At 47.3% G+C, this 12,308-nt stretch overlaps 1 protein-coding gene across 9 annotated transcripts in view; it reads right to left on the bottom strand.

Moving 5' to 3' along the window:
- Positions 1-12,308, bottom strand: part of DCHS2 (dachsous cadherin-related 2) — a 236,969-nt gene that overhangs the window by 84,593 nt on the left and 140,068 nt on the right. The gene's annotated exons all lie outside the window — the stretch shown is intronic.

The raw sequence follows: 12,308 nt of genomic DNA, 5'->3' as shown, positions 1-12,308 counted from the left end.
TTTTTTATTTAGTATTATATTATGTATTGTAACATAATATACAATAAAAAGTCAAAATCTAAACAAAATGGTTCCATTTTTGTAAATAAAAATGTTGTGATTGATCCAAAACAAATTTGGGAGGAATTTTCTGTCAGAGAATTTTGAAATTTTAAAGTTTCACTTAGATTTGGAATGAAGCCAAATTTTGAAATCTCAAACTCCTTAACAAAATGGAACTTCCATCCACTGCACAATTCTAAGTCAAACCTTTTCAGTTTTATGAAGGTGGTTTCCAATTAGCTGAATTTTTAAAAAAATATTCTTTATTGATTTAATAAATTATAAAATCAGGATAACAAAAGACAAAAATACACATCTAGACCACACTTTAAAACGTCACAATTTTGATTTACTTAAAATAGTTTTGGTACTGTTTCAGGATTCCATAAATATGAGGTATGTGATGGGGCAGAGTGACCTCGCACTGGTACTGCATGAGTTAACCCTTCCTTCCAAGCAGAGGAAGCCATGCCCCAGAAGCTCTGCAGGGCATGCTCCAACTGGAGCACAGGCATAAAAGCCTGCAGATCAGCTCAGTCAGGGCTGACCACTGGAGGGGAAGGACGTGCGCTGCTAGCTCCTGAAGGAGAACCTGTGCGCCAGGATCCAGGAGTCAGCCAAGCCGAGGCACTACCAGAGACCTCGACAGAGGACGTCACGGGGAGGTACAGACCGGAGGACCCTCCACCGCAGATGAACTGGTATTCCAGGTAGGAAGTGACTCAGGGGAACTTTAGAGACAAACAAAATTAGAGCTATATTGCCGCTTGGTGTGTTGTGGGTGGATCCCTGCTGAGCAAGTGGCAAGGACGGCTTGCTGCTACCAGGGTCCTGGGTTAGGGCTCGGTGGAGAGGGTGGGCCCGAGTCCCCCTATCCCCTCACCACTGAACCATGAGGGATCCTAGAGACTCCAGCTGCTAGGCTGTGCTACCCTGCTCATAAGAAGGGGATGTATGGACTCTGGCTGCTAGGCTGTGCTACCCTGCTCATGAATGGGGATTGTATAAACTTTAGCCACTAGTCTGCGCTACCCTGCTTGTGGGTGTGTGTGTATGGACTTTGGCCGCTAGGCCATGCTACCCAACCAGACAGAGGCGATAGTGAGGAAGAAGGCTGCGAGGCCATAATCGACCACCCGCAGGGAGGTGGACGCAAGGACTGGAGAGTGGTGAGGCGCCGACACCCCATCCCACCCCGGCTACAAAGGGGCGCTGCTGTGCCAGGACCACCACAAGGTAGAATAAGAAAACACCAAGGACATGTTATCTAAACCAAACATTTTAAGAGTTACCTCTGTACAAAAACAAATATATACAATGTAAATATATATGTACAACACACACAATGCAAACAATTAAAGTTACAACATACATGAAGTAATTGTCATTGTCACTTATCTAATGTTAATATACAACACTGCACTAATTCTATTTCATAGAGATATATAAAATTTAAAACATCCAATTTAAAAAGAAGTAATATTAATTTCAATTTAACGGTGTGGCTTTTATAGCCACAACTGCATTGAAGGTGGCTGTGGAGGTGTACTGTCTCCGCAGCAGTTGCCAATCACATGCTGTCTGTGGTGTACTCAATCTTGTAAAATGCCTGCCCTGGAGAATGTGCTCAACAAATAATATACTCTTGCAGCATACAATGCCCCCAGCATTAGCCTCTAAAGTTGAAGGGGAAAAGAGGGCCTGCTTTCCCAGCCATGCCCCCTTATGGGGGCACAGTGCTTCAGGTCACACTAGCCCACCTCTCTCATGAATGCATGAGGAGCCAAAACACCAGTGTTCTGGATACCTTTGAAGTGGGTGTGTGAGAGAAAGGAAAAAATTTCCTGTGCCCTCTACTACTCTGATGCATCAATGTAATCAGGACTTGAAAAAATGTACCCAACACCCGTTGGCCTGAAAAATAAGCCTACTTGCCAAGAGCCAAAAATAGCTGAGCAGCCACACCCCTTCAAAACCAACACCACCTCCCTTCAGTTAAAAGGAATACAATCATATTACATTTAGATACTTGGGCCTTCTAAACAGGGAAATCAATCAGAGTAGCCATTGAGGAATTAATTGTGAGCACACTAATATTAATTTAGAATAAAGTGATTTTTATTCTGGAACACAGTGTCCACAACGAGAGGTATTCTGGAACTGCTGTTCCTATTATTAGTTAATGCTCTTGAGTGAAAACTCCCTGCATTTGCCTGAGTTGGTGATCCACAGGCAATATGCATCTGGCAACTGCAGCTGAGTCAATGCACCTCAATATGTCCTGTTATTAAAGGGGAGGGGAGAACAAAAGAAACAGAGGGGAAAAAATAAAGAAACTGAGGAAAGAGGAAGAAGTGGGGAAATGAGAAAACCCTAGCCTCCTGGTGGTTGGGTCCCTACTCGCCCAGTGCTCCTCTCCTGGCCAGTTCCCTGCTGGTGCCCTTGTATTCTGTTCCACTGTGCTTCCCTCCCCTCTGCTGCCCAATCCTCACTGTTCTGCTCGCTCTCTCATTTATCTGTTATTCTCCAATTCGCAGGAAGCTCCTTACCTCTTTCCCACACAAAGCAGCACATACTGCAAATTTGGATGAAGAGGAGGTGGGAGGGCTTGAGGTGAGCAATCATGAACTGCAGCAGAACTGTTCCTCCAGCCATTGGAACATAGACATTCAAGGTGCTGCGTAGTTCATTTAGCTATCTCAACAGGTTTTCAAACCCTGCATCTCAAAGCTGTGACAATCTGTTTCTGAAAATCTAGCTATCGTTAGTGACTAATCATAGAATGATACTAGATCTTTCTCAAATATAAGTGACCTATTGTTTTAATTATTTTCCTATGTGATTTATAGAGGAATTGTATTCTATATAAAAGCCCCATTTAAGTTTCCACATATTTTGCAACCTGATCACTGGAGATGGTAAGTAATTTGGGAACTTTTGCCAACTTCAATTCACTCTGAGGGAAGGCAAGGGTCCTGTCTTCACTGGGTGAGAGGGAGTCACTGGCATGGCCCTTCAATAGTGTGGATACCACAGGGTCCATGAAGTTTGTGACTCTCATCTCTACTAAGGTCTGGGCTCCTCCTTCCCCTAGAGAGCAAGGTTTTGGGTTTTGATTTGTCTATGGGAGACAGCTGCGACCTTTGTCACCCTGCATGTCTCTGGCAGGTAAACTCCTCTAGTTGTGATAACTGCATATCTATCCTAAATCTAACAGTATGAGAACACTCCTAAATTTTATATCTTGGATGTTTTTGTGGAATTGTTGTGAATTCAATTGCTTTAGCCAAAGAGTTGTAAAAGGCTGTATTTTTCCAGCGTTACTGCGTGGTTTTAAGATGACAGGCATATTTTATGAAGCAATGGAAATGTAAAGACAGGTGCACTTTTTGGAAATGCTACTGTATAATTAACAAGAGTAAACTAGTCCAGATAGATCAATTTTCAGTTACTGATGCCATAAAGATGTAGGTTTTTGAGGATATGACTGTGTGCAGATTACCAGTTACTCTATGAGTGATGACATAGGAGCAGAATTGTGATTTGATGATCATGTACATCTGTATATTTTAGCGTTTGAGGGTGTTTTGGTTTGATTTGTTTTTTGTTTTAAAGTGAAACATTTACTTTCAAAGCTAACATTTGTGTCTTTTGAGTAAACTACAATGATCCCTTAAAGGTTTTCCTCCCTTAAATAAAGGTGCACATTTTTGATTAACTCCTTTACATAAATTAACCTGTTTTTAGTTGGGAATTTCCTTAAGGATCTTAAGAACACTAAACATTGCTCTGTGACTTGCATTCCTGTAGAACTTGAAAGCTGCACTGAGGACATTGTTATTCATAACTATTGATCCTGAGACCGTCCCTTAATTGTTGAAAAGAACATTGGGAACTGCATGCAGATCCCAAACTGACTCCTGTGTTTTTACACTAGTCTGCATAGTCATTAACACAGACCATATTTCTTTATTATGCTTAGTACTGGATAATCTTCTGAACAATATCTCAATATGAAATTCTTGATTTCTTATTTTTTTAAATATTAAACCACAATTCACTGTGAAATAAAAGATCTAGATGTGAAATGCCATTAGCCAGGTAATACAAATGTATTATCGGAGAAGGTCAGATGTCTCTAGATTTGTTCACTGACAAAATATCTAATTTCACAGTTGAGGGAGTGGGGGGGGGTCTGGCTTTATTTGACCAAATAAGCTTTCTAATCAGAGTATAACATATTTAACCTTTTGACATTTGTAGCAGTAACATACTAAAAACAGTTAAATGTTGGGATAGTAACCATTTGCATTCCTACTGAGTTCTCTCCAAGGCTGCTCTGTGTAGCCAATGGGGGAAACCTCTGTGATACTGAAACGAAGGTGAGGCTATACAGAGGGACAGCCATCTATACAGACTGGCCTTCATTTTGACAGACTTGGCCCACATGGTTGGGAGGCCCTGACTGCCATCTGCTCTGCAGCCCTCTAACTCTCTACTGCACTAGAGGGGGCAATTTCTTGCCAACTCTATAGTTCAACACACAGGAGTTTTCAGTCCCTTTTGGTCCTCTCTCCAGGAACTGGCAATCTGGATCTCTATTTTTAGGGGTATACCTGGATTCTTAGCATCTTGTAATTTTTGCATGATAGCAAATAAAAGGTATTATTACAGAGAAATAGATGCAATAAAAACAGACCTTCAGATTAATAAAAACTGTTGATTCTTATTACATAAATACATTACAACTGCAATATTTTCAATCCAGCTGAAAATAATTAATTTTAAAAAATGTCTGTGGGAGAGAACAGATTTAACATCCAGGCCCTTATGGAAGTTAGGATGTTTTCCTCCTACAAAGGCAAATGTAGTGCATGAAGATAAGGGGGAATATAGCTCATAATAACCTCTGCCTTGCCATGAAGGGACAGGGGAGGCTCCAGGCACCAGCACGCCAAGCACGTGCCTGGGGCAGCAAGCTACGGGGGGCGCTCTGCTGGTCGCCGCAAGGGTGGCAGGCAGGTTGCCTTCGGCGGCTTGCCTGAGGAGGGTCCGCTGGTCCCGTGGCTTTGGCGGACCTCCCGCAGGTGTGCCGCCAAATCCACGGGACCAGGGACCTCCCACAGGCAAGCCACCAAAGACAGCCTGCCTGACGTGCTTGGGGCAGCAAAATACCTAGAGCCACCCCTGTGAAGGGATTACTGCCTCCCTTTCTCCTGAGAGGTAATTTAGTTTTATGATACTTTAGTTTTGGTTCTTTACTCTGAAGTGACAAATAATGACAAGTATAAACTGACTGAGGCATGGGTTTGAGCTCTAGCTAAGCAAAGATGACAGATGAGAAACTGTAGAACTTGTATGGAAACATCAGAGCTGTTTTCTTGCATAGCCTGTTTTTAATCAAATGGTATGTTTTATGTGTCAATTATTACAGATTTAAAATATTAAGCATGAAAGACATTGACTCCATAAATCCTGTGAAACAAAGCAGAGTATAAAAAATAATGTTATGGCATTCTGATGTGAACGCCTTACTGACAGTTTTTCAGAAATAAAGTTTTATTCTTAACATGTTTTGCAGTCTTGAACAAACAATGTGGTATAACCAAGAGAACTGCCATGTTTTTCTCGTTGTTTAGATGCTCTCTTCTTATTTTATGGCTGACACAGACAGACAAGAATACATCTCTATCTCTGATTAGAACTAATGGCTCAATCTTTCTCCTGTTGAAGTCTAGGAGAGCTTTGTCATTGATTTCACTGGAATCAGAATCGGGTCTTAAGGCATATTCCATCTCCTATGTGTAGGCATTCCAGGGGATTTTTATGTTGCCAAACAGTATCAGGCAAACGTACTGCCAAACAAAGGTAAAAACTGAGTTAAAAACCACAAGCCTTATTGTTTGCTCAGATTATCTTTTGATAATAAATCCATGGTACACCCACATCTTGAATAATGCAAGCAAATGTGGTCACCCCATCTCCCAAAAGAGATTTGGAATTGGAAAAGATTCAGAAAAGGGCAACAAAATGTTTAGGGGTACGGAACGACTTCCATATGAGGAGCGATTAATAAGACTGGGACTTTTCAGTTTGGAAAAGAGACCATTAAGGGGAGATATGATTGAGGTCTACAAAGTCATGACTGGTATGAAGAAAGTAAATAAGGAAGTATTAGTTACTCCTTCTCATAACACAAGAAAAGACAGTTACCTTTTCTGTAACTGGTGTTCTTCGAGATATGTTGCTCATGACCATTCCACGTGCACCAGTGCCGGATGTTTTTCCCCTAGCAGTACCCATATGGGAGAGCCCCAGTGACCCCTGGAGTGGTGCCACCATGGCGCAGTATAAGGGCCGCTGCACGCACCTTTGGTTCCTTCTTGCCAAACAACTCCAACAGAGGGGAAGGAGGGTGGGATGTGAAATGGACACAAGCAACACATCTTGAAGAACACTAGTTACGGAAAAGGTAAATGTCTTTTCTTCTTCAAGTGATTGCTCATGTACATTCCACAGTAGGTGATTCCAAGCTATATCTGTTGGAAGTGGGTAAGAGTTCCCAGACACTTGGGATGGAGCAGTGCCCTGCCGAACACAGCATCCTCTCTGATCTGGGAGACGATCACACGTGAGGTGAACAGTGGATCAATGATCAAGGAGCAATGTCCTGAATAGGGACGTGAGCCAGAAAGGCGGCCAATGAAGCCTGCGACCTTGTCAAGTTCGCTCTCACATTCGGTGGCAGGGAAACTTCCGCCAGGTCGTAACCAGTACAGATACATGAAGTGATCTAGCTGGAGAGCTGCTGAGTGGAGATAGGCTGACCCCTCATGTGTTTGGCCATGGCAACGAACAGCTGTGAAGAATTCCTGAATGGTTTTGTTCATTCCAGGTAAAAAGCCAGCGTCCGTCTCACATCTAGCATGTGGAGATGGCGCTCCTCACTAGACGCATGCAGTTTGGGACAGAGCACTGGAAGGAAAATGTCCTGGCTCATATGATAGGCGGAGACCACCTTGGGGAGGAATGAAAGGTGTACGCAGAGCTGGACCTTATCTTTATGAAATACCATATACAGGGGTTCGGAAGTCAGGGCCCGGAGCTGCAAGACTCTCCTAGCAGACATGATTGCCACAAGAATGGCTACTTTTCAAGAAAGATGGGATCAGGAGCATGTGGCAAGCAGCTCAAATGGAGGCCTTGTCAGCCTAGCCAGAACCAAGTTCAGGTCCCACTGTGGAACCGGGGCCTAACGTAAGGAAAGAGGTGACCCAAGTTCTTAAGGAATCGACCGGTCATGGCACAAGAAAATACTGTGTGGCCCTGGATGGGCGAGTGGAAGGCCAATATGGCTGCCAGACGCACTTTGACGGATGAGGGCTCTAGGCCTTGGGCTCTGAGATGAAGGAAGTAATCCAATATAAGCTGGAGTGGGGCAGCCACTGGTGAGACGCTGCAATCGGCAGCCCACCGAGAGAACCTTGACCATTTTGCCAGGTAAGCCTGATGCGTGGAGGGCTTCCTGCTTTGCAGGAGACTCGCTGGATGCCCTCTGAGCAGGTCCTTTCCTCTTGGTCTAAACATTGAGCAACTACGCTGTGAGGTGGAGGGCTGTGAGGTTGGGGTGGAGGAGGCAACCTTGGTCCTGAGAGAGAAGGTCTGAGCAGGTTGGTAGTGGTCATGGGGGGAAAATGGACAGGTTCATAAGAGTCCCATACTAGTGTTGTCTGGGCCATGCTGCGGCAGTCATGAGGACATGAGCCTTGTCCGTCTTTTTTTCCAGGACCTTGCTGATCAGCGGAATTGAGGGAAAAGCATATAACAGCTGACCCAACTAGGACAGAAGGAAGGCACTGGAAATTGCGCCCTTGCCCAGGCCCCTCCTGGAGCAGAACCAGTTCTGCCTAGTCATGAAGAGGTCCACCTGGGGAGTGCCCCATGTTCGGAAGATAATGTGAGCTGCCTCTGGGTGTAGCAACCACTCCTGCTGAGAGGAGAAGTCCTGGCTCAGGTGATCTTTTGAGAGTTCCAGATGCCTGGAAAGTGGTGGGCTTCCAAGTTGATATTGTGGGCGACGCAGAAAGTCCCACAGTCAGAGGGCTTCCTGGAAGAGGGTTCAGGAATGGGCCCTGCCTTGCCTGTTGATGTAGAACATCGAGGCCGTGTTGTCCGTGAGAACTCTGACTATCCTGCCTGTAAGGCAAGGGTGAAAGGCCATGCAGGTCAGATGGACAGCTTGGAGTTCTTTGACATTTATGTGCAGGCCTAGTTCCTGCGTGGAACAGAGGCCTTGGGTCCGGAGGTTTCCCACATGGGCTCCCCACCCATCACCCGGACACCAGCTCTATAGTTGGGGAGCAACTCCAGAATGGGACTCCTCGGAGCATGTTCTCCGGGGAGGACCACCAAAGGAAGGAGGTTAGTATGGACTCGGGCACAGTGAGGACTTTGTCCAACCTCTGTCGCATCCTCAGTCTGGCATGGCGTACTACGTATGTGCATGCTGCCATGTGACCCAGGAATTGGAAGCACACCCTGGCAGTTGTCACAGGAAACATCATGATTGCCCTGATGAGATCCCTCAAGGTTTCAAATCTGTCCGGAAGCTCTGGCTGATGTAGCTTTGAGAATCATGCCAATTAACTCTATTTGTTGTATTGGTACCAATGTGGATTTGTTGTTCTTTACCAGCAGCCCCAGTGTGGTACATATGTACAGGATGAGTGTTACGTGGTACTTGTGATCTGGAGCTGCCTTTGATCAGCTAGAGATAGGGGAAGATCTGGACCCCCGCAACACCTGAGATAGAACACCACCACAGACATACACTTTGGGAAAACTGTGAGTGCCATCGAGAGGCCAAACGGGAGGACGGTGAACTGGTAGTATTCCTGTCCTACCGCGAAGCGGAGGAAATGCCTGTGGACCTCGAATACGTGAATGTGGAAGTACGCGTCCTGGAGATCGAGGGTGGCGTACCAATCTCTGGGATCCAGGGAGGGAATGATGGAGGCCAGGGAGACCATACGGAACTTGAGTTTTACCATGTACTGGTTTAGGCCTCGCAGGTCCAGAATGATCCTGAGGCCCACTTTGGCCTTCGGGATAAGGAAATAGCAGGAATAGTAACCTCCTCAACAGGCACCACCTCTACCGCTCCTAGGTGAAGGAGCCACCTCACCTCTTGCTCGAGTAGGCTCTCGTGAGAGGGGTCCCTGAAGAGGGATGGGAAGGGAGGGTGGTTAGGTGGGGTAAAGACTAATTGGAGGGTATAGCCCCAGGACCCATCAGTCTGAGGTCAGTAATGACCACTCCGGGAGGAAAGTACAGAGACAGTTGGAGAAGGGTAGGTTGGGTGGATGCCTGGTGCAGACTGGTAAGTCGTCTCTGGGCGTCCCATCAAAACTGGCACTTACCCGCCTGCTTGCCCTTAGAGGGGCCAGGCTGGGGGACAGGCCGGGACTGCCATTGTGAATGTGTCTTATAATCTCTGGATTTTTTTATAAGAAAGTTCTTATAAAAGGACCAAGAATCTTTAAGGTCGTGCGAGAGTCCTCAAGACTGTGAAATTTCACATCTGTTTGCTTTGCAAACAGGGCCTTGCCATCGAAGGGGAGGTCCTGCAGGGAGCTCTGTGCCTCACTGGACAACCCGGACAAGAGGAGCCACGACGCTCTCCACATGGACACCGCAGAGGCCATAGTTCTTGCTGCCATATCCACTGTGTCTGAGGCTGCCTGAAGGGCTGCTTTCACAGCAGCGGTGCCCTCCTCCACCAGGGCCTTATACTTCTACCTATCACACTCCTGAAGGGAGTCCATAAACTTTGGCATTGAGCCCCACAAGTTAAAATCATATCTGCCCAGCAGGGCTTGGTGGTTTGACACCCTCAACTGGAAACTTGACGAAGAATAAAGCTTTCTACCAAATAAGTCCAGCCTCCTCGAGTCTTTATTCTTAGCAATGGGAACGGGCTGGCCCTGATGCTCCCTGTGGTTGACTGCCTTGACCACTAGGGAGTTGGGGCGGGGTGAGTATAGAAATATTAACGTCCCTTGGTGGTCATGAAACACTTCCACTCTGCCCTCTTATATATGGGGGACAAGGAAGATGGGGTCTGCCACAGGGCAGTGGAGATTTTCACCACCCCTTCATGGAGAGGGATGGCCACCCTGGCCAGCACTATGACTGAGAGGACATCAAAGAGGAAGTCCAAAGTTCCTCCATCTCTTCAGCCTGTAAACTAAGGCTTGAAGCCACCATTTTCAGGAGCTCTTAGCGGTCTTTTGTGTCCTTCTGGGGAACAGGGAAGGAGGCACCATGATGGCCTCATCAGAGGAGGATTAGGATGGAGGGGTGGCACTCTGCATCCCCACTGGTGCCGCAGTTCCCAGCACTTGGTCCCCTTCTGAGCACAGGGCTAGGGAAGATTGCCCCACTAACCCCTTCCTGGGGGGTTCAGAGAGGGAGGCCAACAGTCTGTCTGAGGCCCCGGCTACTGAGCTGGCCACCACTGGGGGCTGTGTCAGAGCCCATGGGGTCCATTGGTACCAGGGCGTTGGCCAGGGAGCCTGGTGCCACTGCACTTGCTGTGGCACTGTTGGGGTGGGCGGCCCTGCCAGACTTGTCTGGTTCGCTGCCTGCCGGCTCCGAGGAGAGGCTGGGCTGGTATACGAACAACTGCTATCCCAGGATGGGGATGAGTAGTGACATCGTGAGCGGTGCCGGGCTCGAGAACTTGAGTCTTCTGTAGAGGAGCAGGAGTACCACCTGTACCAGCTGCTCCGCGAATGGCTCCATTGGGCAGATCCATGATGGCTAGTTGCCAGCGATCTACGCCTAGGGCTGCGGAAGCGGTACCGTGCCAGGGACCTCGACTGGGGCGAAGAGTGCGAGCAGCATCGGTACTGCAAGGTGCTATGGTGGCTTCTCGGAGTCGGCGACCTCTGAAGCCATCGGTCCCAGTCCCGATGGGGCATGCTCTGACCTCGAGGCCTGCGCTCCCTCGATTCCCTGCTGCTCAGCATCAAGACAGATAATTGCATGCGGGTCAACAGGGACTGGTGCAGGCTGCAAGCGGAGTGGTCATTCTTTGGAGAACAGCGTCAGGAACCTTCCCTCGACTGCGAACAGTACTGCCTGGGTCGTGACTGTGGTGGTCCAAGCGCTTGCTTGCCTGTGGACCTGGGAGCCGCTGGGGTTGGTGCAGCCGATACCGGGAGAGACATTATGTCTCATGCCGCCTGCAGGGCCTCCCTCGTGGAGGGCAACAGTATGTGGCCACTGGCATCCAGGGAAGTCAGCTTGGAATGGGTTGGGCTGCTCTGCTCTACTTGAGTTGGAGTCCAGAAGGCCAAGGGGGATCGAAAGCTTCCCAGTACTGGTCTAGTCTCGCTCCCAGCCTTGCCCTGGTGCCTTGACAGAGAAGATTTCTTCTTTGTCTTCTTAGAGTGTCCCACGGATGGAGAGCAGTGCCAGCTGGTGGAAGGCACCTCTGGGTCGCCACGCACTGATGCTACAGCGCTTGGTGCTGACTCAGAGTGGCATAGTGGTGTCGGGGTCAGGGCCGACTTCATCAATATGGCTTGGAGCTGTATGTCCCGCTCCTTCTTAGTCCAGAGCTTAAACAATCTGCAGATTTTGCAGCTGTCGCTGACGTAGGTTTCCCCAAGACAGCGTAAGCAGCTACTAGGCAGGTCACTTATTGGCATAGGCTGTTTATAAGTGTCACACGACTTAAAGCCTCTGGTGCGGTTCTTCTACTCTATATAATTTTTGTTTTTAAACTACGGGTACTAACTATCTACAAACTAAATGACAGTCCAAACAGGGAAAGCTACAGAGGAAAGCTGAAGCACAGCAGTTCCAAAGCACCTTCACTGGCGGCAGGAAGGAACTGAGGGTGGGGGGAGCACGCAGCTCCCCTTATACCCACCCATGGGGTCACCAAATGAAATTAATAGGCAACAGGTTTAAAACAAACAAAAGGAAATATTTTTTCACACAATGCAGTCGGTCTGTTGAACTCTTTGCCAGAGGATGTTGTGAAGGCCAAGTCTATAACAGGGTTCAAAAAATAACTAGATGAATTCATGGAGGATAGGTCCATCAATGGCTATTAGTCAACATGGGCAGGGCTAGTGTCCCTAGCCTCTGTTTGCCAGAAGCTGGGAATGCGCGGCAGGGGATGGATCATTTGATGATACCTGTTCTATTAATTCCATCTGGGGCACCTGGCATTGACCGTTGTCTGAAGACAGGAT

The sequence above is a fragment of the Gopherus evgoodei genome, chromosome 5 (genome assembly GCF_007399415.2).
Source record: "Gopherus evgoodei ecotype Sinaloan lineage chromosome 5, rGopEvg1_v1.p, whole genome shotgun sequence".
Taxonomy (NCBI): Eukaryota; Metazoa; Chordata; order Testudines; family Testudinidae; genus Gopherus; species Gopherus evgoodei.
Note: the sequence above shows the minus strand (reverse complement) of the source record. Positions and strands in the feature narration are given on the sequence as shown.